Source organism: Leuciscus leuciscus (assembly GCF_965113295.1).
Source record: "Leuciscus leuciscus genome assembly, chromosome: 11".
Lineage (NCBI taxonomy): Eukaryota > Metazoa > Chordata > Actinopteri > Cypriniformes > Leuciscidae > Leuciscus > Leuciscus leuciscus.
This window is the reverse complement of record NC_138735.1, coordinates 19,555,978-19,582,865: the sequence shown is the minus strand read 5'-3', so window position 1 is coordinate 19,582,865 and position 26,888 is coordinate 19,555,978. Positions and strand designations below refer to the sequence as shown.

General features: G+C 36.6%; 1 long non-coding RNA gene across 1 annotated transcript; it reads left to right on the top strand.

Annotated features, from left to right (window-relative positions):
* Nucleotides 1–26,888, top strand: LOC309509276. Its single transcript, XR_014209841.1, has 3 exons — nt 1–148; nt 24,851–24,915; nt 26,842–26,888. It is a non-coding gene; the product is annotated as an uncharacterized lncRNA (long non-coding RNA).

Here is a 26,888-nt window from a genome sequence, read left to right as displayed (position 1 = left end):
GGGGGCTGCACATGTCGTCAGCTCTGGTTTGCATTATGCAGGTCTGACTGCGGGGAGTTTGATTAATGGCTGGAGTCAGAGGGGACAGACACAGGAGCTCAGGGGGAGTTGCACACAACATGCAGCTCTGCCAATACAACAACTAGATGTAAGTGGGTTTATCCATTAGCACGGCGCTTTCAGCACTGTATTTTGTTTATGCATAGGAACAGAAGAGAAACTTACAGCTGTTGGATGAATAACAATATTGTATCATTAAAATATCGTTATCTCGATTCAAACACCTATGCGATCTTATTCCTAAATGTCAATTTTTATATATATATATATATATATATATATATATATATATATATATATATATATATATATATATATATATATATATATATAATGTCAGAATTGTGATCTCTATACTTCAAACAATACAATTTGTCATGAAAAAACCCCAGAATCGTGCAGCTCTAATATATATATTAAGGGTGTCACGATTCTCCAAATCCTCGATTTGATTACATTTTCGATTCTAAAGTCATGGTTCGATTCGATTCTCGATTTAAAAAAAATTTTTTTTTGAAAGCACAAGCTATGCCATTTTTAGACTTTTATGCAATATAATAATATCTGACCTTTGTTCGCAATGTACCACACACTACATTGTCAAATTTAAAACGTTTATTAACAACATGTAACAATAACTTATATCTTCAGTCAATTGGAAACTTAAACAATATAACCTATTACCTACAGAGGTGGAAAGAGTACTGAAAATTTGTACTCAAGTACAAGTACCGTTACATTGCTGAAATAATACTCAATTACAAGTAAAAGTACTGGTGTCAAAAAAGTACTTAAGTAAAAGTACAAATTACTCTTCTCAAAAACGACTCTAGAGTACTAGTTACTAGTTACTAGTTACTTTTTAGCTGGCAATAGTTCATGTATTACCAATAAATATTCAACCAAATCATAGATTTATGTAGAAAATAGCTACTTTTAACACGTTTTTACCTTATTGTCGAAGGACATTAATTAGTGGTCATGATACTGGAATTTCTAACTTCAATATGACACCATGAAATATGTCGGTATTCAGTAGGCCTAGCCTATAATTTGTAATACCATCGGGAAAACTACCACATACTAGCCTAAATATTTTAATATCTACATTTTTGTCCATCCATTTGTCAAGGCAATCATTATTTTCAAGCATCGAAAAGCACAACACTCTTTGTAACAGTGATCTATTTGAATGGAAAAGTTTAATTCAAGTCTTCTGAAGAGACACATCCACTTTATACTGTGAGATTTTTATTTAGGCTTTTGTTTACATATTTAAACATTGATCAATAACCATTACAATAATCTAACTTAAATATTTACTCACTCAGTGTATTTGTCTTTACAATAGGGTAACGTCGTTTACTGTTGCAATAGCTCACACACAGCACAAGGAAGCTTGATTTCAAACTGAATTTAATTTGCAAAAAAGACTAGATTTTTCATAACTTTTGACAACGTTTAATTCAAGAGCATGGAGAGATTGGAGCTGGACGTCATTTGAGTCTGCAGTGAGAACCACTTGGAGAGATTCGCGATTGCACATGATATGACACAGTCCGAGAGCGCACACTCAATATCCGAGTCCAGTAGTTCATTCGTACATTTGAGAGCTCGCGTCCAGTTTTCTGCGATTACATGAATGTGCCCTTGCGTTATAATATTGCACTCGTGACATTTGCCATTAAAATATGCCATAGAAACTTGCAGGTAATAATACAATTATGCTTAATAGGCCTACCTGCAATCCCGCGCTGAGAGGAGGCGGGTGTGTCAAACTCGCTGTCGTTGAGATGAGAGAATGAGAACGCGCAGCTGGTATCGTATCGGTGTATTGGCCAAAATGAGTATTGACAGATATTTCAGTATTGATATGTATCAAAATATAGATATTTTGACAATACTACTATGTAGACTGTTGTTTCTCTAAACTTTCAGTCCAGCCATTCACTCTGAGCTCCTCGCCTCCTTCACTTATGATCAGCTCTTCAAAACCTGCTGCGACTGCGGCGGCTTTAATTCAGTCCAAATATCAGGGGTTTTATTGGTCCGTTTACGATCAAATATTTTTATTGGCTACCGAAATGCCGGTCAAAGATTTGAATATCAATTCAAATTGTACTCAGTAACGAAATGTGATTTTACAAGTAGCGAAGTAGATTACTTAGTTTTATATGTACTTCAGTACAAGTAAAATTACAGATTTAAAAATATACTCAAAAAAGTACAAGTACCCAAAAAAACGACTTAATGACAGTAACGTGAGTAGTTGTAATTCGTTACTTCCACCTCTGATTACCTATTATAGTCCCGGGGCTCCCTGGACTCCTCAGAGCAGTCACAGGCGAATAGCACGGCGTTTTAAATTGGGTTCCCACAGCGTTTGCAACGCAGTACGAGAGAACGTTCTCGTAAGGGAACGTACTTGGTTACTTGCGCAACCTCGGTTCCCTTAGAGATAAGGGAACGAGTACTGCGTTGCCTGCGTGCTATTTCGCTCATATCAGGTACTTCGCTTCAGTCGATTTAAACCTAAAGTCCTTTGGCGAGTTTTCTCTGAATTTATACACTTCAGCCGCGTCCAAATTGGCGCGCTCGAGGTTGGCAGGGCGCCAAGCGCTCCTACTCGCCATAGGTTCGTGCAGTTGACGCAGCACAGCCAATCAGCTCGCTCAGACGAGCTATGATGCTCTCGCTGTGCAGCTGCGTTTTAAAATAAAGGCTTCAATATTCTCGAGAAAAGGAGTTTTACCTATTACAGGCAAGCCGAGCTGACGTGACATATGGGGCGTGGCAGCATCGACGATTCCATTTTTTGATTCGATAATCGAGATTGAGCATTAATTTCGATCGATTTCGATTTAAAATCGAAATCATGACACCCTTAATATATATATATATATATATATATATATATATATATATATACACACACACACACACACATACACATTCACATTCACATACACACACACACACATATATATATATATATATATATATATATATATATATATTTACATACAGAGCTCCAGTGCACATATATGGGATCACAGTGCGGTTTCCTGGGCTATATACAGGAAGTCACTGAGAACGAACTCAGTGATGTCTGAGTGGATGATGTCAGCTTACACTCATCATCACACACACAATCATAAAAGCCACGCACACTCCCAAAAAACACTCCACCCACATTATGTGTGATCATTTGCAGGATATGACAATGCCGCGGGTGGATATTAATACCCTTTAGCTCATCTGAATGCAGGAGAAAATATCTGACAGGTGCTATTTTTAGTGCTACAGGCAATCACACTGGGATCCACTAGAGCTCAATAGCGGCTATTTTGGAGTGCAGCACTCACAGAAATAGCTGCGGCATATTGAATCCAGAGGAGAGGGACAAAGAAACCTGGCCGTGGATGTGCGCGCTCTATTTATAGCACAACAGCAGCAATTAACGCTGCAGAGAACATGGGAGTACACACCACAAATACTGCAGACTCTCAGGCGCTTATGTTTATCCTTCTCTGGCGTACGACACGGTCTGCCTGTGGTATCTGATTTGGGATCGGCTGTGTCTTCATCAGCCTTTGTCCAAAACAAGCATAAGACAAAGAACTTACTTGATCTAGGTAGTTTTATGAGCTGCAGCTCTCAACTCTTATACTCTCAGTCTCAACCTTGGTCCAAAAGGGTCTTTAAAGGGGTAGTTCACCAATTTTTTTTTTATTCTGTCATCATTTACTCATGCTCATGCTATACCACACCCTTGCAACTGTCTCTCTTCTGTGGAACTCAAAAGGAGAATTTCTAAGGAAAACCATGGCTACTCTCTTCACTATAATGAAAGTTAATGAGGAGTGGGGCTGTCAAGCTCTAAATAGCACCATAAAAGTAGTCCACATAAGTTGTACTCTGTTGTCAGTCTTCTGAAGTATTTTGATAGCTTTGTGTGAGAAACAGACCGAAATTAAGTCCGTATTCACAGAAATTGTTTTAATGATTCGGTCCATTTCACAAAACCAGACTGAATAATTTGTTTCCAAAAAAAAAAAAAACCTTAACCAGCGGCCGGTAGCATAAACATAGCCATAATGTTAAGTCAGTGTCTTAAGTTCTAGTATGACCTACTAGCAGTTAGTCAGGGGCAGTCAGTCTTAGTTTTCGGCATCAAAGTAGGCTTATCTACGTTTTTATGTAACTGATTTAAAAAAGCTATAAACCGTCTTAAAGAAAATAAATTGATGTCTAACTTGTAAGACTAGTCTTAGAGGTTTATACAATCGCCCCCAGTTCTCAAGTTCAACTCACTAACTCACTGATCAAGGCAGTTCCGAACAGTTATTATATTAATAACAACACTTTTTAAGTCCAGTCCCCATTCACTGTGGCTGCATGTAAAAGAGTACAAAAGTCAAGATTTTTTCAAAAATACCGTAAAAATAAATAATCAAATATTAATACAAATTAAAAATAACAGTTTTCCTATTTTAATATATTATAAAATGCCATTTATGATTTATCACTTTTATTTGAAATAGAAATCTTTTGTAATATTTCATCCTTGCTGAATAAATATTTTAATTATAAATTTTTTTTACAATATTACTGACCCCAAACTAATATACCTGCCAGTTTTGTCTTGGATTTGGTTGCTAGTCTAGTTCACTTTGGAACTTGAATGCTCAAAAGTTTCAAAATAACTCATTAAATAACCAAGTATGCTTGCCCGGTCGTCCATTTTGAGATCTCTCTGGAGTCATCTGAATCTGAACCACATCAGCAATTGAACAGGAAGCAGGAAGTGTAAAGGTCGACCTTGACCTTGGTTTTTAGAGGCCTACTTTGTCCCAGTGTTTCTACTGAATCAGAGTGGTATGAATTACCTCAAGCTGAGCTTTTTTATGCAGACCCACATCACCTCCCCCCGCCATGAGAGGGATCCGCAGATAGCAGCTGCTGAAGAACAAGAGCAGCAGCGATCCACTTCCTCAACGAAAGGCCTCCAATGTGGAGAATGTTCATTTGGATCCATTCATCAAAGCTGACATTCCAATAAGAGGTCCCTGTGATGGAATCCAAACTCACTGCTACCTTGTGAAAGCAATTTTCCCCTTCATGTGCTCCAGGACATCAAAGGGGAGTTAGACTGGGAGTGAGGCTAGCTTAATCGCTCAGCATGCAGAATTGACAGAGCCTATAGATTTCTTTATGGAGAGCTGTTTTGGCAGCCCCTGTGTCGTTAAGGCAAATTCATACCTGACATCAATAATCTAATGCGACAATTAGCTGAAGATGGATGTGACAGGTTCCTCAATACTGATAAACACAGCAGTTCTGTGTCCACAGACAAGGTCAGTCACTCCTGTCCAGTGGAATCAGATGCAAAAGGAGCGCATGTCCTCCAGCATCTAAACAACATGTGAAGATCAGTCTGGACTGACAGAGAGGCAGATGAGTCACATTCGTCCTTTGAGTTTATGAGACATGACTGGGGTAGACTGAAGGTGAGCAGGATGAACCTGGATTAAGAATGATTGCATCCAATTATCTTGCATCCAAACATTTAAAGCAATAGTTTACCCCCAAATAAAAATTTGTCATTATTTTTCAACCTCATGAAATTTATATTCCTTGAAAATCATCAAGAATTGGTGCGTTCATGAGTAGCGTTGTCCGAATCATGAACAAATTATGAATCAATTTGTGTCTTATGTTTTCAATGAATCAGTTGATTTAATTCACAAAACCAGTCTAAATGATTTTTAGTGATCCAGTTCTTGAGTTCATGTTAGTAACTCAGCGATTCAGTCTCACTGATTTGGTCTCACTGACTTGAGTTCAACTCACTGACTCAATGATTCGAACACATTGACTCTAATTCAGCGCACTGACTCGGTCCCATTGACTTGAATTCAACTCATTGACTGAATGATTTGTTGCTGCTGATTTGAGTTTAGCTCACTGATTGAATCATTTGGTGCTACTGATTTGAGTTCAACGCACTGGCTGAATGATTCGGTCCACTGACTTGAGTTCAACGCACTGACTCAATGATTTGGTCTCATTGATACGCTTGACTCACTGACTCGATGATTAGGTCTCACTGACGCAAGTTCAACATTTGATTGCAGCGGTGAACAACACACTGCAGTAGAAGACTATCGGTGAATCGGTCTGTTCTGGCTCACACAAAGCAAGTGAATGGGTTTGGACCCCAAGTGGACCCCACTATTGATATGGTGCTTTTGCACTCTTTTGAAAGCTTGAATGCTTCCAATTAATTTCTAACAGTGATCACCATGTGATTCAGATTGCATCCTTTTGTGTTCCACAGAAAAAAAGAAAGTCACTTAGGAATGACATGAGGTTATTCCATAACAGAACAACCTGTGAATCCCTCTTCTTTCTAACCAACTCTGCAAAAATTAGTTAATGATTAGGTTAAAATGATCAAATTAATCCCCTTTTCTCTATATGGCAATTTCTTCAAGCCCTGGATGATGTCATAAACTAGGGCTCATGCTCATATCTGGAGGGAATCATATTATGGGTTATATTTTGCCCCATGCTAATTCGGGACGCTTATTAAAGTTCTTCTAAAAATAGCCTTCCAATGTACTCCGGTGACTGTATTTGCAAACATGTCCTTATATACCACGGCCTGCAGCTCTAAAAGTGGACTGCCCCCTGCTTCCAGTGGCCTTCGGTGAAATTCGTCTCTACATCATGGGCCAATAATGGGCCCTGGGCTTTGAAATAGCTACAGTCACCCTGCCGAGCTGCAGGGGCTCTCAAGTGGCTGTACACAGATCTGATGGGATTTCCTGAGCCACATGTGTCTTTGAAACCTAAGCCAAAAATGAGAGCTGTGCTGTTCTCTGACCCCAGAGCAACTGCAAGTGCATTTCCCCTCAGTTGGTGCACTGGCGGCCTCTCATACCAGTTATAGTAGCAGACGCTAAGAGAATTCTATCAATAAATAATGCGTAGCGGAGATACACATTCAGCACGTCATTCATTATGAATTAAAAGCCACTAGCTTACGAAAATCTGACACTTGCTGACGGTCTCAAATAATGATGGATGATTTTGAACTCCATTGCATGTGTTTGTCTCGCTTTTAAGTTTAATGAAACCTTACAAGCATATACATATATTATCAGGTTTATTTTTAGATTTATTGTTGTTTTAGGTTTAACAGAAACTGCTCCATACTTATCTTAATTGTCAACATCACAGTCTTCTGCAGTACTTGATGACTATTAACTATAATATAATTGTGCGTTTAGCAATAAACTGTAACTGCCATCACACTGGATCTCTGCTGCATTTATGATTAAGCATGGACTGGATGCAGATTTGGCATCATATAACTAGTAGATCTAATTGTCCAAGTTTGGGACGTCCATGGCAGATAATGTGTGTGTATATACATTTTTATTTTTTATTTATATAAAATACAGAATATATACTTAATATAAATATAAATGAATATATTTATTGTCACATATGTGGCTATAATGAATGCGCACGACAAAGGACATGAGTAACAAAATAGTCTCTAATATGCAAACTAAAACTCGAAGATCGCAGGACAAAATCATACATCCACGTTTAACATTGACAATACTGGACCAAGAAGTGAACCAAAAATAGGGCTTAATACATAGGGAGTGTAATCAAGGATAAAACTGAACAGATGTGTGCAAACTAATTAACAGCCAGGGAAACCAACTAGGAACTCAGGTAGGCAGAACAGAAACAGAACACAGTGAAAACTAAACCAAAACAGACTATACACATTACATTTACACACACCTTTGCAGAATTTGCTAAATGTTAATTTTAACAAAATAAAGGATCATTAAAAGAACAGATATTTACATATGGTCCACAAGACAAAATAATAGCCAAATTTACACAAATGAACTTGTTCAAAAGTTTACATACCCTTGAATATTACAACTGTGTTATTATATATTAGAATATTAGAACTCAGACTCGGATATTGTTACCTGGATAATCAATGACTGTTTTTATGTTTTGTGATAGTTTTTTGTAACTTCCTTGCTTGTCCTGAGCAGTTTATAACTGCCCACTGTTCTTCAGGAAAATCCTTTCTTTCCAGGATTCCTCCACATTCTTTGGTGTTCTATCATCTTCTGTATATTTGAACCCTTTCCAACAGTGACTGTATGATTTTGAGATTGATCTTTTCACACCGAGGACAGTTTTGATGGACTCCTACACAGCTATTACAAAAGGATAAAACATTCATTGATGCTCTAGAAGGCAACGCGATACATTAGGAGCCGGAGGGTGTAAAACCTTTGAGTTGGATAATCAGGTAAAATTGTTCTTGTTTTGTTTTCTGGGAAACCTGTAAATATCTCATGTAGATTCTGTAGGGTATCACAAAAAAAAAAAAAAAGATAATAAAAAAAAAAAACATTATCATACTGTAAAAATGACACCCCCTAGCTCTTAATGCATCATGCTGCCGCCTTGAGCATCAGTGCATGTTTTCACCTTTTGTAACAGTTTTGTATGACACTCAGTTGTCCTCTCTCTCTCTCTCTCTCTCTCTCTCTCTCTCTCTCTCTCTCTCTCTCTCTCTCTCTGTTTTACAGTTAAACAAGTCACATATCAGTTAACACCATTACTTTCAAGCAGTGTTTTGCGTGCTGGCTAACACTGTGATCTTGTCAATTTCATATTTACCAGTCCATAAGATTTTGGTTATTTGTTTGTGCAACTGGCCCCAGATCTTGTGACATAACTGAAATAATTTTCTAATTTTTTCTATTTATTTTTCATTCATATTGTAGTGCTTATTTATAGTTCTTATTTTATTTTATTTGTATTAATGGAAAAGCAATTTTTTGCCTTCATAATAGTTTTAGTAAATGTAATATTTTTTATTTGGTATATTATCTTTGCTGTGAGATGAGCCTGAGAAATGTCTATTCTTTGGCTCCTTAAGCACTGGGTGAGGAAGAACTCATGTTAGCCAAGGACTGCTTTTCTTTCACAGTAGCTAATTATCCTCTTGTCCTCTCTCTCTTTCTCCCACTCTCTCTTTGCCGTCAGAGTTCTGTTCATTACGTGATGTTCAGACTTCATGACACCTCTGAGTTCCAGTCCCCAGGCAGATGTCCCCGCCTCTCCTCTTTCCCTCTCTTTCACTGTCTTTCCATCCAAGCTAATGTAAGAAACACAGTCTTGTCTTTGTTAATGTTAGTTAGCAGTCACAGAAACGAGTTAAATTACGAGACATTTGCACATGCACGCGCCAGTAGTAAACTGTTCTCACTATGTTATCTAGGTGTGCTTTTATTTTGTGAGGTGGCTTGGCGTTTTTGTTCAGAGCTGTAGAGTGTGTGTAACTGACACACTTTTGAGAGACAGATCTGTATGCACGTCTGTCTGTGTGTCTGAGCATGTGGGAGAGTCACATGTTACCACCGTGCTCTGTAGCCTGTCTGCTCACCTGGCCGTTGCCATGGGAACAGTCAGACAGCGGCAGACTTTGCACCGATGTCCTCAGAGGATTCATTGAACTGGTCTCCGAGCACCCGACGCTCCAGAACACGCTGCAACCCTCTAGCACAGAGTGCACACTCTCTGTCCTAATGTCTCACTGTCTCTGATAGACCTGGGAACTGCTCTTTAATAGATTCAGTTCAGTAACTTTTATTAATAATGTTTTGTTAAAAACAGTAGGGATGCACCTATATTAAAATTCTGGTCGATTACTGTTATGCCTGATATTAAAACTCTTTACTTTTTTGTTTAAATAAAAAATAAAACACTTTGAACTAAAATCAATCATTTTAAGTGCAGCACCTGAATTTAGGCATCACAACATTATAGTATAACATTTATATTTAAGGAGATTCGTTAAAGATTAGATTTAACAGTTATTCTAATTTTAAGTGAGCGTTAGATAATGCCAATTACCTAGGTAATCTAAATAGGGTAAATTAGCATGCACAGTTAAAGATCAATACTGATACATTTAAAATGTATACATTTCCAATATTGTTACCGATAAATTGAAAATGTTTAAATAATTTCCAGTATTGTTACTAATAAATTATAAAATGTATAAATAGTTTTCAATTTTCTTACCGATAAAAAAAAAGAAGCTCTAATATAGGCCTTTAACTGATATGGAAGTGATATACCATACATCTCTATCTAAAGGAATAAGTTTAAGTTTAAAAGTTTAAGAATAAAATTTTAATTCTGTCATCATTTACTAACCCTCATGTTAGAGCTGCACGATTAATCATTAAAAGATCGCGATCTTGATTCAAACACCCACGCAATCTCATTCCTAAATGACAATGATTCGCCTGTGTCTATTAAACCTTTGACAAAATCACACCGGAACATTGAGAACTGCATTTGAGAAGTTGTCATGTATAGGTATGAAACAGCTTAATGAACAGTATTTTCAACCACACAGTATTGTTATTTCTGTGGTACAAATATTCATATTATCACAGAAGAACTGGGATAAAATTTATAATTCTGATAAAAACGCTGATGTCTACGGTAACTATTAAAATGAAGTACCGGTAAATCACCTTTTGAAAGTAACTTGGCGCGTCAGATAACGTTACACCAGTAGGTGGCGACAAGTGAAAAAATGTATTTGTCATTGAATCATTCATTCAAGAGATTTGTTCATAAAACACTGATTCATTCAGCAATGGAACAAGTGAAGTCTTTATGAGTTAGTCATTGAAACATTCATTCAAACCGATAAAAAAAAAAATCAATAAACATTTTAAATAGACTGCAGTAATTAAAGGTAGGGCGGGCACTTTTTTTCATAAACACTTTTTGTTATTCGGGTTGCAACTCTCTTCACATCCTGATAGCAATCAATAATAGAAGTGGTCTTAATATGAAAACATGTACATATATCTTCTGTGGAAGTCTCAGGACCCAAACATTTTCGTCCAATCATTACATTAAGTCCGAGTGCAATGATACAATGTCCTACCTGCCCGTCAATATATGTATTTCCATACCTCCTGCACCTGCTCGCGCAGACATCACACGTCATCAGCACGTTCTGTAAGGCTATGCAGAGTTGTAGACAGAAACAAACAGCAGTAGCCTTTTACAGTTCCTCCTGAACCCAAACAACGATTATGCTGCTGGGTTCACGTTATGTCGTAACCATAATTACAAGATGGCAACACATGACGTTCTACCCGGAGCTGTGCACAACCGCAGACTCGGATTTATGCATTTCAATATAGAAAGAGAGACATATATATATATATATCAACACTATCAATAACGAAATGAATCTGCAGCTGTCAGGTGGTACAAGTAAGAGCTCCGTTAGTTGTTTACGATCATTATTATTGTAATGTTATGTGCTTTGAGACATGAGGTAATTTTACGTCCCCTTTTATGACGCTTTGCTGAATCTGCTCTGGCTGTGCGCGACATTTGTCAGAACCTCTAGTAAATTACATGTTATTTTTAGTGCTGGGCAAAGATTAATCGCGATTAATCGCATCCAAAATAAAAGTTTGTGTTTGCATAATATATGTGTGTGTACTGTGTATAATTATTTTGTATATATAAATACACACATATGTATGTATGTATTTATTTAAGAAATATTTGCATGTATATACTGTATATACATTTATACATAATTTATATATAAATAAAAAAACATAAAAAAACGTAAATATATACATGCATATGTGTGTATTTATATATACAAAATAATTATACACAGTACACACACATATATTATGCAAACACAAACTTTTATTTTGGATGCGATTAATCGCGATTAATCTTTGCCCAGCACTTTTGTTTAGTTGTCCGTTCATAAACGTGGGAGAATTGTCCATTCATAAACGTGGGAAAATCGTGATCTCTATTTGAAACAAAAAAATCGTGATTCTCAATTTATTATTTATTCTCAATGTCATTCCAAACCTGCATGATTTTCTTTCTTCATTGAACACAAAAGAATATATTTCATTGTGCTTTCATTTGCAATGTGGGAAAAAACTTGGTACACCTTTAAATGCTGCTGTTTTCTATGTTTTCAACTCAGGGTTAATATTTGGGTGTTTTCTGGATTTAGTTATATTCTGTCATCATTTACTTGCCCTCATGTCATTCCAAACCTGCATGATTTTCTTTCTTCATTGAACACAAAAGAAGATATTTCCTTGTGCTTTCATTGGCATGAAACGTAAATGCTGATTTTGTTGTTGTTACTGCCAAACTCCAAAAAAGCACAGTAAAAGTATTGTAAATCTGGTCTAAATTATTTCTGAGTAATATTTGAGCAAACAAAAAAAACACCAAAATACATTTGGGGTGAGCAATTCACTCCCTTCCCTAAATATGGTCCTTGTGTGAGATACTAAGAAGATGCAGAGGGGGGTAGTGAATGGAGCTTTTTTTTTTGTGTCTCTTTGTGACTCTAAAAGGCTGTGTTGGACCGTCTCGTGAATGTGAAAGAGTCGGGAGGGTCTTCAGTAGTGATCTTTCAGTGGGGGTGGAGGGGCAGAACTCGGCGCGTGAGGATTTATTGTGTGGAGAATGTGTTCTGCTGACAACGACATGACAAGATATTCCCGGCTTTATCGCACCAGTTGCACACTTCTTCTCTTTGTGTTTTGCCAGAAGACTGGGGTTTTGAAAGGGTGTGTGTCAGAGTTTGTGTGTATGAGTGAGTGAGGAGGGTGGAGGCCAACTGGACACAGGCCTATTCTTTTTCAATTCTTAATGCAAATTTGGGATTCTCAGATCTTTCTGCCACTCACTCCCACACACAAATATATCATTGTTGGAGAGAAAATAACTTAAAGTAGAGACATTGCTAATGCTAACATGACTTAGTTTCAGCTGTTCGACAGTAGCTCGACTGTTTTCAAGTAAGTGCAGCTTTTCCAGTAACAAACTACTATTTCTAAGAAGTACACTGCAAAAAGTGATCAGCTGACTTCACTTAAAAAGTGAGGAAACCCGTTGCCTTAAACTTAAGCAAATAAACATAATGCATAATTGAAAAAAAATGTTTTATGTGGAATTGTCAAGTTAACATAACTTAATTTTTTCAATTACGCAAAAGAGTAATTTGCTAATTTTTATATAGATATTATATTTTGCGCGCACAACTTTACAGCCGAGCAAACAAACTCGTAAATGTATTCGTACTGTTGATACTTTTTTTCAACTCGGGGTTGATATTTGGGAGTTTTCTGGTTTAATTAGTTATATTTAGGGTAGGTTATAAATCTATCTGTCTTTAAATTATATTTAAAATGTATTGTTGCCTTTAATCTCTTAGATCCTTTTCTTTAGTAACCTGTAGCACTAACTAACTACTTTTTCAAATGGGTACAGTTTTGTAGCTTCCCCAACAGTGATATACACACACAAATATGCACGCCCGGTCGCCCGCGCACACACACCCTGTCCCAGCTGCATATTTGAGTGCCAGGGGTGAAGCAGGGAGCAGAGGCAGGAAGAGGAGGGGACGGGGAGGAGAGAGGGCCATCCCACAGTCAGGCTGGTTAGTAGAGACCACAACATCAGCATGTGAGTCTCTCTTTCACTCTTTCACTGTCTCAGCCCAGCTGTCTCTCCCTCACTGTCTGTGCTGGAGCCAGACTCACATGGTGTCACATGTGAGATCTCGCTGTTTTCCCCTCTCTTTTCAATATATCAAGACACGGTCTCTGCCATCTCTCTCTTTGTCAGCTGATCTAAAGGTTCAATCTACCAGAACAACTGTACACATTTCCCTTCACCCACCCTGACCTTTAAATGGCCTTTCATAACCTGATTATAGAGGGAATTAGTAGAAGAATCTGCAGAGTTGGCTGCCATTCAGAAAGTTCTACACATCCGCTAACACTTGAGTGTTTGTTTAAGTTCTTCTGCAATTTTGAATATCTTTCAGCTACCAATAAGAATGGTATGGGTTCATTTATTTTTGGCGTAATTTTTTATTTATTTCAGTTTTAGTAATTTTAGTACATATTTCAATTAGTTGCCAAATCAACATTTCAATTTCTTTTAAATTTAATTAAATTTTTTGGTTCAGTTTTAGTTAAAAATAACAACACTTCAAAACTTTCTTGCGCTATACTAAACTGTGAGTAGTTGTAGCTGACTACAGTATCTGCAGGTGTAGGATATCCAGGTGTGATTGGGGCTTTTCTATTTTGAGCTACAGGGCCCGAGATTATCTAACTGTTCCCCTGAGCGTGTCTATCTAGGTGAGATTACTGTGAGGATAGACCTGTTATGTACGGAGCCTCCAAAGGGACATGGTAATAGAAAAAAATGTAGGAGAAGCTGTTCACAAGGGAAAGCAAACATTTTGCGAGCGAACGCAAAGTTTCTTGGCAAAATTCTAAACATTTGTGAGAGAACCAAGCAATGACATCATTTTTCCTCCCATCTCATATTTTCCATCACCATGTCCCTTTAGGGGCACCGTAGATATGTCTTCTGCCTCCATTTCTCTGCTAGCCCTGCAATGGAAAGTCCCATGTCTTGCATTTTATCCCTTCTTACAGTAAACTATTTTCCTGATGTTGAACGTTATGAAGAATTGATTGCATTGTCAAGTACCTGTCAATTGTTATGACCCACAGACTAACATTCTCATTTTATGTAATCCAAAATGACATTTAAACAGGCCTAAGGCTTGTGTGCTTTGTTTTTTAAGGGTAAGTCCATCGTGACATCACGGCAAATGCTAATAATAAGAGAAGGGAGGATGGATTTCCCAGTTCTCTTCTGCAGGAACTTCCCTTCAGTGTTGCCAGTGTATCAAAAGCAAAACTATAGTGGGCAAAAAAACAAAACAAAACAAAAAAAATGGGAGAGGGAAGTTGAATCTTCATGGTATAAGGTTGAAGCCTTATAATTTACTGTTCAAAAGTTTGGTATCAATAAGATTTTTGTTGTTTTCTGATAGAAATGAATACAATGATACATTAAATTGATCAAAAGTGCAGTAAAGACATTTTATGTTACAAAAAAAAAATCAAATCCTTTTTTTTTTTTTTTTTACTTTCCATTCATCAAATTATAAATCCTGCATATAGGAATGATTTCTGAAGGATCATGGGACTCTATAGACTGGAGTAATGATGCTGAAAATTCAGCTTTGCTACACAGGGTTAAGTTACATTTTGAAATAAAATAAAATAGAAAAGCTTTTTTTGGGGCAAAACACTACAGGTGAATAGGGTAAACAATTTAACTAATAGTTATCACCATACTTCCCCAGTTGATTGATTACTTTAGGAATGAAATTTTTAAAAAAAAAATTGTATTTAAACTTTGCTGAAATGTCGTGTTTAAATATGCAAATGAGCCATCATCACCTAATTTAATACGCACTAATTTGCATAGCTTTCCAGAACAGAAATCTGAACATTAAAGCTAGGTTCAAAGTTAATTTTGTTGACATAATAGAGTTAAAGGTTTTTCTGAGGGAGTTTTGGATTTTCTCTTTTTTTATCACTCCAAAATCAGAACATTTTAAAAAATGTATAAAATCAGACAAATTATATATGAATAAACCCTCTGAAAAATCTTTTCTGAAAAAGTTTTCTAGCTCATTTTCAGCTTTTAAAGATAAATTGTAATTGGAATGTAGATACAAATAGATAGTGTAATAAACACTTAAACGTGTATTTTGGATGTTTTCCGAAACAATTATGAAAAAGCTCAAATTTGTGTTCGAGCTAAAAAAACAACAACATTTTTGACTTTAGTGTCTTGCTTAAAATGTAATATTTCACATAATTACTGTTGCTACAGTTTTTTTTATCAAATAAATGCAGCCTTGGTGAGCATAAGAGACTTTTCAAAAATGTTAAAAAATCTAATAAGCCGTTCATTCTCTGATATGTTTTTTCTAAGGGGCATATATCACAGAAAACAATCTTTTATATATATATATATTTTTTTTTTTTATTATTATTATTTTTTTACATAAAAGTTTGAAAGGTTCTATGTAATGTGCTTTAATGCATGAGAAAGGGCCTTTGGCCAATCATAGCAGAGCTCTTAAAGGTGTCTTAAAGGTGAAGTGTCTTGTTTGGAATTGTTTTCAAACGGGTTTCCCCAAATATTCTTTATTCTTCCATTGCTCAGACAAGCAGATAGTCCCGCCCTAAAGTCATGGCTTAGCCAATATTGCTGGTCAGAAGTTTCAGATAAGCAACATACAAGTAATCTACCAAATGGCTTACTTATAGTCATCTCTTCACATTAAACTCAGATAAGAGAAGTGAAAACGGAAAAGAAAGCTGTTTTCTATGTTGTCAAGTCCTTTAAGATCCATTTTCATTATTACAGTGCTTAACCATAATTCTCATTACTGGTGCATCTGCAGTGGCCCATTTAAGAGCATGTCTCCATGAAATAGCTGTCTAACACGTTGCACTTTAGTTTGTTGTGTTATCTGGGCCTTGTAGTAAACATGTGTTTTGCACATTTCAGTTGTTGTATGACATTGGCAGTGCCTGAGCTTGGCTGCATGCCACTGAGTCGAACGGCAGCACACGAGAAGACAATGAATGAGTTTGTTCTCCTGTCAGCAATCTCCAGACCCCATTCAAATCACCTGTCACATTACGCAGAGCTCTAGATTCCACACGAGCATTCAATCACATGCTCTTGAACAGCGATAAACCAGCACTCGGAAGATTGGCAGACAGGCGGGACGCTATCTGGAATGTCTCATTTCATTGTATTCTTCTTGACACTGGAAAACATTATAAATCCCATAAGTTTGATGTATTTATTGGAAAGTTTTGGTTGTGACATATCAAAGGGCTTTTTTTTAAATTGCCTTTAGATACATCACAGCTAGTGGAATTAGGGGCCAGTGCATTCTCATAAAGAGCATTTGATTGGACAAAAATCTGTCTAGTGCAGGATGTCATCATCAATATTTTTGTTCTATTCTTCCAGAAGAGAGAGGCTGTACTTCAGTGGTTCTGAAATCGAAAGCCCCTGTTGTCTAACAAAATATTCGAAAGATCCCTGATATAGGTTATTTCCGGTATTTCTGTTGTAATTATGACAAAGAATGCTTGTTTTGAAACTTTTTTTATAAACAAACTGGGTTTTATTTATATTAACAAATAACAAATTTTATTTATATTAAATGAATTAACTACAATTCATTTAGTAATTTCAGAAGTTTAAAAAAACTGTATGTTCTTCAATTAGAGGGGCTAGTTCACCCAAAAATGAAAATACTGTCATTAATTACTCACCCGCATGTTGTACCAAATCCGTGAGTCTTTCGTTCATCTTCGAAACACAAATGACGGTCTTTGAAATCTAAGAGATTTATGTGCCTCTATTGACAGTCTACGCAACTACCACTTTCAAGACCCAGAAATGTAGTAAAGATATCATGAAAGTAATCCATGTGATTCCAGTGGTATAACCTCAGCTTTATGAAGAGACCAAGTTGTTTATTTGCGCAAAAAAAACATAATTTACCACTTTATTTACAAAATAGTAATCTCCAACGCACATTCACGCAACAACATCTGCTCTCGGTTTAACACAACATGCAGGAGTTGATAAAGTGGTAAAAAGTGGTAAATTGTTTTTTGCAAACAAAGCACTTTTTTCACTTCATAAAACTGAGGTTAAACCTGTCATGCTTATTCAGTTGTGTTTGTTCTTAGTTTTGTTTTCATGGAATTTTAGTTTGTTTTCATTCATCACATGTGTTCCTTTGTTTGAATTTCCCACCGCTCATCAGTTTCCATTAGGGCTGTTACTTTTGTGAAAAAATCCTGTTCGATTTTTGAGACATAAGTGTTCATTGAATCATTGTAAAATCGATTTTCCATGTCTAAAGACGTTTCCATTTTAACCAAATATAGGCAAATCCATGGACAACTAACACACAGGCATTAGGACGAACGTAAAGAGGGCGCTTGAGACGCGCACAAGTCAGCAATATTTCTGATGATTTATTGGCGTGAAGTTTCGTGCACAATGACAAACAGGAGTGCAACATTCTCGAAAAACAATAAGCAGAGTGGACTGCCATAACATCAATGAAAAACATTACAGCAGGCTTCAACATGGCTGTGTTTACGATTAGAAATGTCAAACAGATTTCGCCTATGTAGGCGATTGTAGACTGTAGCCCGAATCTGTATCTGTATATGCATGAGACTGTCTGAATACCGGCAGAATTCACATTTTTGTTGTAAAAAGAGAAACATTATGCAGAAGTATAATTTGCTACTATGTGTGTTTGTCAGAGCCTGCAGTTGCTGTGTGACGCGCGTTCGCTGTGAGCGTATCGTGACGAGCTGGACGCGCTCCGAGAGAAGACCGTTAAAATAGATTCCCTATTTTCGTTTTCGAAACTTGTGTTAGTAGTCCGATCGATTGTGCAATCGATTTTCGACCGTAAAGTGACAGCCCTAGTTTCCATGGACACTAATCTTTACCACAGCTGTTCGTCATTTATTTAATCACCATGTGCTATTAAGTTCCTCACCTTCACTCTGTGTTTGTCAGTCGATATTTGTGTTTGCGTTTGTTTTATTCACACTCTGTTACTCTGTGTTACTTTATTATTATTATTAAAGTCATTTAGTATTGAAAACCTGTGGAATCTTCTTTAAATTGTGACAACCACTGGAGTCCTTTAATGATGTCTTTACTACATTTCTGGGGCTTGAAAATGGTAGTTGCGTAGGCTGTCAATGGAGGGACCGAAAGCTCTCGGATTTCATCAAAAATATCTTCATTTTTGTGTCAAAGATGAACAAAAGTCTTAGGTTTGGAACGACATGAGGGTGAGTAATTAATGACAGGTGTTATATTATATTATATTATTTTAAAAATGCATTTCAATGTATTTAATGTTCTTCTTTTTAATATTTTAGTTTAGAGTTTAATAATTAATTTTAATATATTAATAATAATTAGGCTATTTTTTATTCTTGAGCCCCCGTCGAGGACAATTTCTGTTAATGTATATCTCCGCTAAGAAGTGAATTTTGTAAGCATGTCTGAGTACACTTGCAAATAGATGGCCTCCCAATCTGATTTTATGTTCACTTTGTCATTCTTTCTTTTTTTCCCAGCCGCATTCCTCATGTATTCAGGCATTGCTGTCTTGTGGGAGCTGGCAAACTGGCAGAGGATACCAGCTTCCTGTGCCTGTATATCCATGCCTGGCTTTTCTCTGTTGTAGCAGTGCCTCTTCATACTGTACACTCTGAACTAGACAGATTATCTCTGGCAAGGCAGTGATCTAGACAGATTATCACTTTTTTTCCTACCGCTGGCCACGGCGACCCCTGACTGTCCTGGTCATCAATATTTACTCTCTCGAGGGAGGTGAACAAAAGCATCGGCTCGGGTTCGTACAAAAGCGAGATGTTCAGTTCTTGTACATTCAGGTCAGTGATCATTATAGTTAGGGCTGGAAGGAAAAGGACAAGTCTGTACCCTTGCTCAAAGCAAAAGGCCACTAAATCAATCTCCCCGTCGAGATTAAGAGTTCAAAGGCCATGATCTTGTCGCAAAATGCATGGCTGAAAAGCCTTGTGTCTTTTGGTTTTGACATTAGTGGGTGCTATTAATGTTGCATGTTTAGTTTTGCCAGTATTGTGGCAGAGACCTACATATTAAATGTTTTTATAAGGATTATGGAAATTACAATGATTAAGGAAGATGTTGGTCAATGAAACGAAAAAAAAAAAAAGAGGAACTCAAGCGGAGAGGCTTAGTGTCTTTAGAGCTAAAAAAGAAAAAGGCCTGTGGGTTTGTGCTTCATTCTCTTTGACCTGCTCTATGTTTAGCTCAATCCCGTGGCTTTCTGACTGACTGGGCAGCACTGGTCATTTGCGTGATTATAACAATGCCTCACTTTTTGGCAGCGTGAATATACGAGGAATTATAATGGAGCCATTTTTGTGTGATTTATCTGGACTGAAACAGCTTTTGTTGAGTAGGGGATGCTGAGAAGCTGCATGCTTTATTTTATTGTCGTGCTGTTTAGGAGTTCCCTTATTATTCTTTCTATTTGAACTGTTTTCTTGTTTAATACCTTGAAGAAATGGAGGTAATTAGATGAATGCACAAATTAGAGCTTCATTATCGCTCAACATTCGAAAGCATTATGAAATGCTTTGTTCCTAAACCTCTGGAAATGTCATTAGCCCATAGACAGATAGCTTACAGTGTAAGTGTCACAATAAGTCGGGCATATGGTTGCCAGGGCAACTGTGACATCACTGCAGACAAAGTGATGCATGAAAATTCAAATAGCTGGGGAGCGGTTGCTAGGTGACCTGAACTCGGAGAAGTCATGGGGCAGCAGCCAAACTGATACTGGTGTTGTGAACACTGTACTTGAGTGGCACGCCGTGGGTCTATTAGCCTGTTGGCTCAGACTCGACTTATCACTGCGGGTGGGGGAAAAAACAAGCTTATTGTGCATTTGTAAACCCGTATTGAAAAAAACCCCAAAAAACCATTTTCTGATCACAGCTGCCTTTAAAAGCCCCATAAAATCACATGACACGTTTAGATTTCTTTCCTGTGTTGACAAGTTTGGACGGGAAGAAAAATGGATCACAGTAGGAAAGGGACATGGGGCATTCTTATTCTAGAGATCACTTTATTGGACAAAAATCTGTGTAGTGTAGGATGAGTCATCAATATTTTTGGACTGTTTTGTTGGAAGAGAATGACTCAATTTTAAATGTGTATTAGGGATACACAATAGTAGAATTGTCATTCATAATTATAAGCTAATATTTATTTTCATGTTGTGTATGATAAGTGATAAATGATTGATATTAAAAATCGGTACTATTTTGTCTCAATAAATAAATAAATAATAATTAAATGCAATAAAACATTTTGTACAGTGAATTTAAATTGAATTTTATGTTTTTTAAAGATTAACTTTAAGTGAGTGTTAGATGACCGCAAAGGTAATCTAAATATAATATATTTAAAATGTGACTGTTATGTTACCTAGATATTGTGCATCCGTTAATTAAAGGGTTAGTTTAAAAAAAAATTTCATTACTCACCCTCATGTTGTTCCAAACCCATAAGACTTTCTTTCATTTTCAGAATTCAGAGATCGTTGGCAGCTAAGCAAAAACTAATTTTCTGAAGAGACGCGATCGCATTATATGATGAACAGATTTAATTTAGGCTTTTATTATTTTATTTGATCAAAAATAGAGTAAAATCATTAATATTGTGATATATAATATGTAATTTATTCTTGATGCAAAGTGGGATTTTCAGCATCATTACTCCAGTCTTCAGTCACATGATCCTTCAGAAATCATTCTAATATGCTGATTTGGGGCTTAAGAAACATTTCTTCTTATCAATATTGAAATCAGTTGTGCTGTTTAATATTTTTGTGGATTCTGTGATATTTTTTTCAGGATTCTTTGATGAATAGAAAGTTCAAAAGTATTTTGTAAATATTTTTTATATCTTTTGATCAGTTTAATGCATTCTTGATAAAAGTATTAATTTCATTAAAAAAACTTTTTAACAGCACAGTGTATATAAGCAATGTTTTGTCAACAAAATTTTAGCATACTAGCAAATACTATTGGTGACATCAAAGCGAACAGACATAGACTAAAAGCCACAAAATGCTCATTTTGATTCCATGGGGTCTTTAATGTCAGAGAGATTCATTTCAACCACCAATTTCAGCACATTAAATGATTTAAGCAAATAATCAGCTTTTAAAAGTGTTAAGACAAAATCCCAGCCAGACTTCTCTACGCTGAACACTACACTGAAATGATCTGATCTGCAAAATCAGATTGTATAAGTATTATCCGTATGTAGGTTATTGATGATCTACGAGTGCACATGGTGACGGAGGCCTGTGTCAGGGTACATGCTTCATGACTCAGAATGAGGTCACTGCATCTCTCCCACTGCTTAGTGGGACACTGTTCTCTTTCGCTCTCTCATGACTCAGATCTGGCAGCGGAGTTGTGAATGAACAGTGTCTCACCGTCTGTTTCATCGGTGCTGTATATAGAGAGCGATTACCACTCGCTGCAGGATCGTGACACACTCTACACCTACCACCTGCCAAATCAGAATGAAATCACACGCAGGGAGACAGAACAGAGAGAACCAGAAGCACAAGGCTGGTAATCACGTTCAAATGAGATAAAATACTGTTTCTCTCCCAGAGAAAAAAGAAGGCACATTGCTTATAAGATTTTCCATTTAATTCTGGGAAAATCTAGAGAGGTTTGAACAGTAGGGGATGAATTTCAGTCGTGACTCAGTTTAAACAGAAAAGAGAATACAGAAAGAAACAAAGGGCGCTGATGAAATGATGTCTCTGTGCGCGTGTGAGTGAACACCCCTGATGATATGTTTGTAGATCTTCCATTTAGATATGCAGAATATGCAGTGCTTATGCTTTTATCACGAATAGGACCCAACATATGTTTTGTTTTATTTAATTTTTTAACACCACATTTCCCCTAATATTCTTGTTACCATAATGTAAAAAAAAAAAAAAAATCTAATTTTAGATAAAATACTTTAGAATACTTAAATATGGTTACATTTGCCTAGTAGTTTATGCAAAATCCAGATTACTGTGTTAGACCACTGATCTATGTAAATTATATGAATTTCTGTCATGACAACACGAGTTCTTGGCATGGTAATGGATATTGCAATGTTGATAAAATTGGTTTTGACAGAATAGTTCTGCTATGCTGCTGCTGCTGTTATTGCTGCTGCTGTACAATACAGCATACATTAATTACCTGTTGCAGATCTATACAGGTGGAGCGGGGGAAGATGGAGGGTTTCTGAAAGCACGCTGCACTGCTACAGCAAATGCTGACTAACTATTTGAAGATTGAGCAGCGAGCTCATTGGCTACTGATACAGCAGGAACCAATCAGCTGTGTGCTATAGAGAATGATGTGATTGCAAGCAGGTTTAGTTAGGGACTTATTAGCCTGTGCGATCTAGAGTTTCATGACACACCTTTTTATTTATTTATATAGATCCGTAGTTAGAACTCGTTTGCAGTTAAAAACACGAGACATGGGTAAATAGAACAAAAAAACTGCAAGGTCAAGAACGCAGTTTGATGCTGCAGAAGACGCAAGACTCAAGCGCAACAGTCAAACACAAAATATAATTTTTATCAACACTTGAATGTGGGTATGTTTCATAAAAAAGCAACATTTTGAACAAGAAGCCCAGAAAATCTTGTTTTTGTCAAAGACTAAAACGTGCATAAGCAATGCTTTTTATTGCGTGTTTCTTCTTTTTTGCCTGTTTTGATACAGAGATTCTGTACTCTTTCAGAAGATGCATAATAGCGCCCCCTACCATATAACAGTGAAAACATGGATTGCCATAAATGGCGGGGAAGCATTGTCATAAATGACGAAAAATTCCGTCAGTGGTGGGGAAAGATTTAAAGTAGCCTACACTATTGGCCCTCTAGCGGTTAAAAACAAAACTGCATGCATTTTGCGGAAGAACATTTGGTTGTGCTTTGGCTCTGGGTGACTGTGTGGATGAATATGGTTATCCTACTGCTCATAAAACATTCACTACTAGACTTAAGAGAATTAACCAGTTTAGATGGAAAGAATCTCAAGCTGACTAGCTTAAGACGTTACTGTAGCCATTAATAGACTCTAAAACAACCTTAATGAAATGACCCTTCACAATAGATAATGCTTTGCAATGAACTTGGTTGGAGGGCTTGATATGGCAATTTATCTGTTCAATAAAATATCTTACTCACCTGTTGAGTAGTAAAAACGCATCTCTGTGCCGCTTTAACAACATTTAAAATATCTCAGAACTTGCCATCTCCGAAAAGCCAAGCCAATGTTGATTCTTGTTTTATTACGAGCTCTGTCGCATTCTCTTTTTGCCAGCAGACTCTTCTCTGTTCATCGTTTGTTTAACAGGAGTGATTCCCTGGAGGTTCTCGCTTGTTGTGACAACTACACTGTAAAAAATATATATTTAGAAAATTTTGGGAAACTGACAATTAAATATTGACTCTGCTTCCAACTAATTATCCCCAAACAAAAAGATGCATTGTGGTAATTTTAGCTTAAGGTCTGAAGGTAAAATTAAAAAAAAATATTCACTGAACATATTAAACATCAAGTAGAAGTGAAAAATCTGTGTTTGCTGAGAAAAAGCCCTGCAAAAAAAAAGCGTATATGCATGCGTCAGAGAGAAACCGTTGATATAGTGGATTCAAATGTATATGCGCAGAAGAGTGAGAAGTCGATGCTGAGGACGACGACAGAACATCATTTCCAGACAGATTTTCCATCATTTAAGTTATGGTGAGTACTGAACTCTGTATTTATTAAGTCTTGTGTACATTAATTTGAGTGCAGGTCTCAATTTCAACATAAAACCGAAAAACATGGGTATTACATTACCGCGCTCGATAAGCATTCGCTAAACGAATTAGAACGATTCTCCGAATGTTTTACTTTAGGACACAGTATATTTTACATACATAACATTGTATTTTGCTGAATAACAGTGAATTCACACCTTTGCTGGCATGATGGCATTTTATAACCTAATTTAGCCCATACTAATCTCTGTTACTATTTATTGAACTAAATAATTTTATCGAACTTTATTATGATTATATTAAATGTATGAGACTCTAGGTATAGCTTTCTGTTATAATTTTTTTTTTCTCCATGTAACCCAGCATCGTTAGGTCTGACTCACCAGGTATCATTTAGTGAAGAAAACGGAACAACTACGACGTTCACAGTGAGTATTTAACAAGTTGATATTGCATATTTGTTCATTCCATATTTGTCAAATACTGTTAGGTCTTCTAGGTAATTTGTGTTAAGGTGCTTTATTGAGAGCCGCCATGAAACTGCTAAAACATGTGACAGTGTAATTCAGGCTGCATAAGTTACGAAGTTGATGTCTGCCATTTTGTGTTAGTCTGGGGGAACTCCTAGTACTAGCTTGTTGAGGACACAACGTGGCCATTATATTATTTTAGGTAACCTGAGATCCTCAGTTGGTTCTGGCTTACTTAGTGCCCAAGGGCCTAGGCAACATTAGATATGGAGCCTCTAAATTAAGAAAAAAACTAATTTAACTATTATTGTTATTAACTATAAACCAAAATTTTCAAAACATTTTTCATTTATTGAATAAATGTTGTTATTTCAGGTCAAATACAATAAGAATATCAATACAAATAAAAGTGTTCTTTGGATTAATGCTAATGTTACTTCAAAACTTAGTATTATTTGATGATATTACATTGACATTATTAATTAATTGACTTATTTAATGACCAAATTTGTTTGCTGTAATCCTCTAATGTATCCACCTTATTATATATGCAGAAGTAAGCTATTTTTTTTTTTTTTTTTTTTTTTTTTTATTTATGCAGATTTTTTACATACATAATACAAACAATACAAAAATAAACAAACACAAACAGCCAGCAATCACACATAATATAAAAAGGAAAAAGTATACATATACGTGTCCATTCACTGAGCAGATGTCGAGCATTAATAGAGCATGATTTTATCCTGTTTAAACCTATCGCCCATAACTCATCAGATATAACTTCGCCAGTGTCCTTGATCCACGCCTCTTTAATATGGAGAGATGGGGTTGCCACAACGAAGAGATTAACAAACCGAGAGACCAAATGTTTGGAGGTGGGAGGGGTGGTCATTATATCAAAAAAGTCATGTTGCATGGGGGTCGCATTTAGAAGAGAAGAAGTATGCTTGACAAAATTCCTAATTTGTAGATAACGAAAAAATTGATTAGTAGAGAGTTTAAATTTAGCCTGGAGTTGGGCAAAAGAAGCAAAGTAATTATCAATGTAGAGATCTCTGATAGTAGATATACCTTTATTTGACCATTGCATAAAAACAGCATCCATCATACCAGGCTTGAAACAGGGGTTCTGACATATGGGGGCATGAATTGACTTTTCTGGGAGGTTCAGAATTACCTTGATTTGCTTTAAAATTTTCATAGAGTTGCAGAGTAAGAAATTATTCCGTAACGATTTAATTTTAATATCAGGTTTTGAGAATAGAATGGCTGACAAGGAGGCACCAGTAAGTGACACAGCATTACTAAGCTAAATCTCAGGCCATCTAGGGCCGGGACCGCACACCTCTGACCCCACAGCCGTGGACTGATTCCAGAAAACCCATGCTCTGGCGTTACAGCCCCAGTAGTAATGCAGAAAGACAGGCAGGCCTAAACCACCCTCCTCCGTGGACTTCTGTAAGTGGGCCTTTGAAATACGGGCAGGCTTGGAGGCCCAGACGAAGGGCATGATAATAGAGTCTAACGTCTTGAAAAAGGAAGAAGTGAGGAAGATGGGCACATTCTGATATAAATAAGTAAATTTTGGGAGCACAACCATTTTAACAATGTTGACACGGCCAATCAATGAGAGGGGGAGAAGTTTCCACTTATCTATCATACACTTAAGCCTGCCAATCAGATCCATATAATTAAGTTTAAAGAGAAGTTTTGGATTTCTGGGGATGTTAATCCCCAGGTAAGAAAAATGTTCATGGGATACTCTAAAGGGCAGATTATGAAGAAAAATGGAGTCAAGACCATTAGATAAAGGCATAAAAACAGATTTCTCCCAGTTTATAGTAAATCCAGAGAGTCGTCCAAAGCCATCTATCAGATTAGAAGTAAGCTATTTTACGTGAATATGCAAGACTTCCAATTCATTTGCT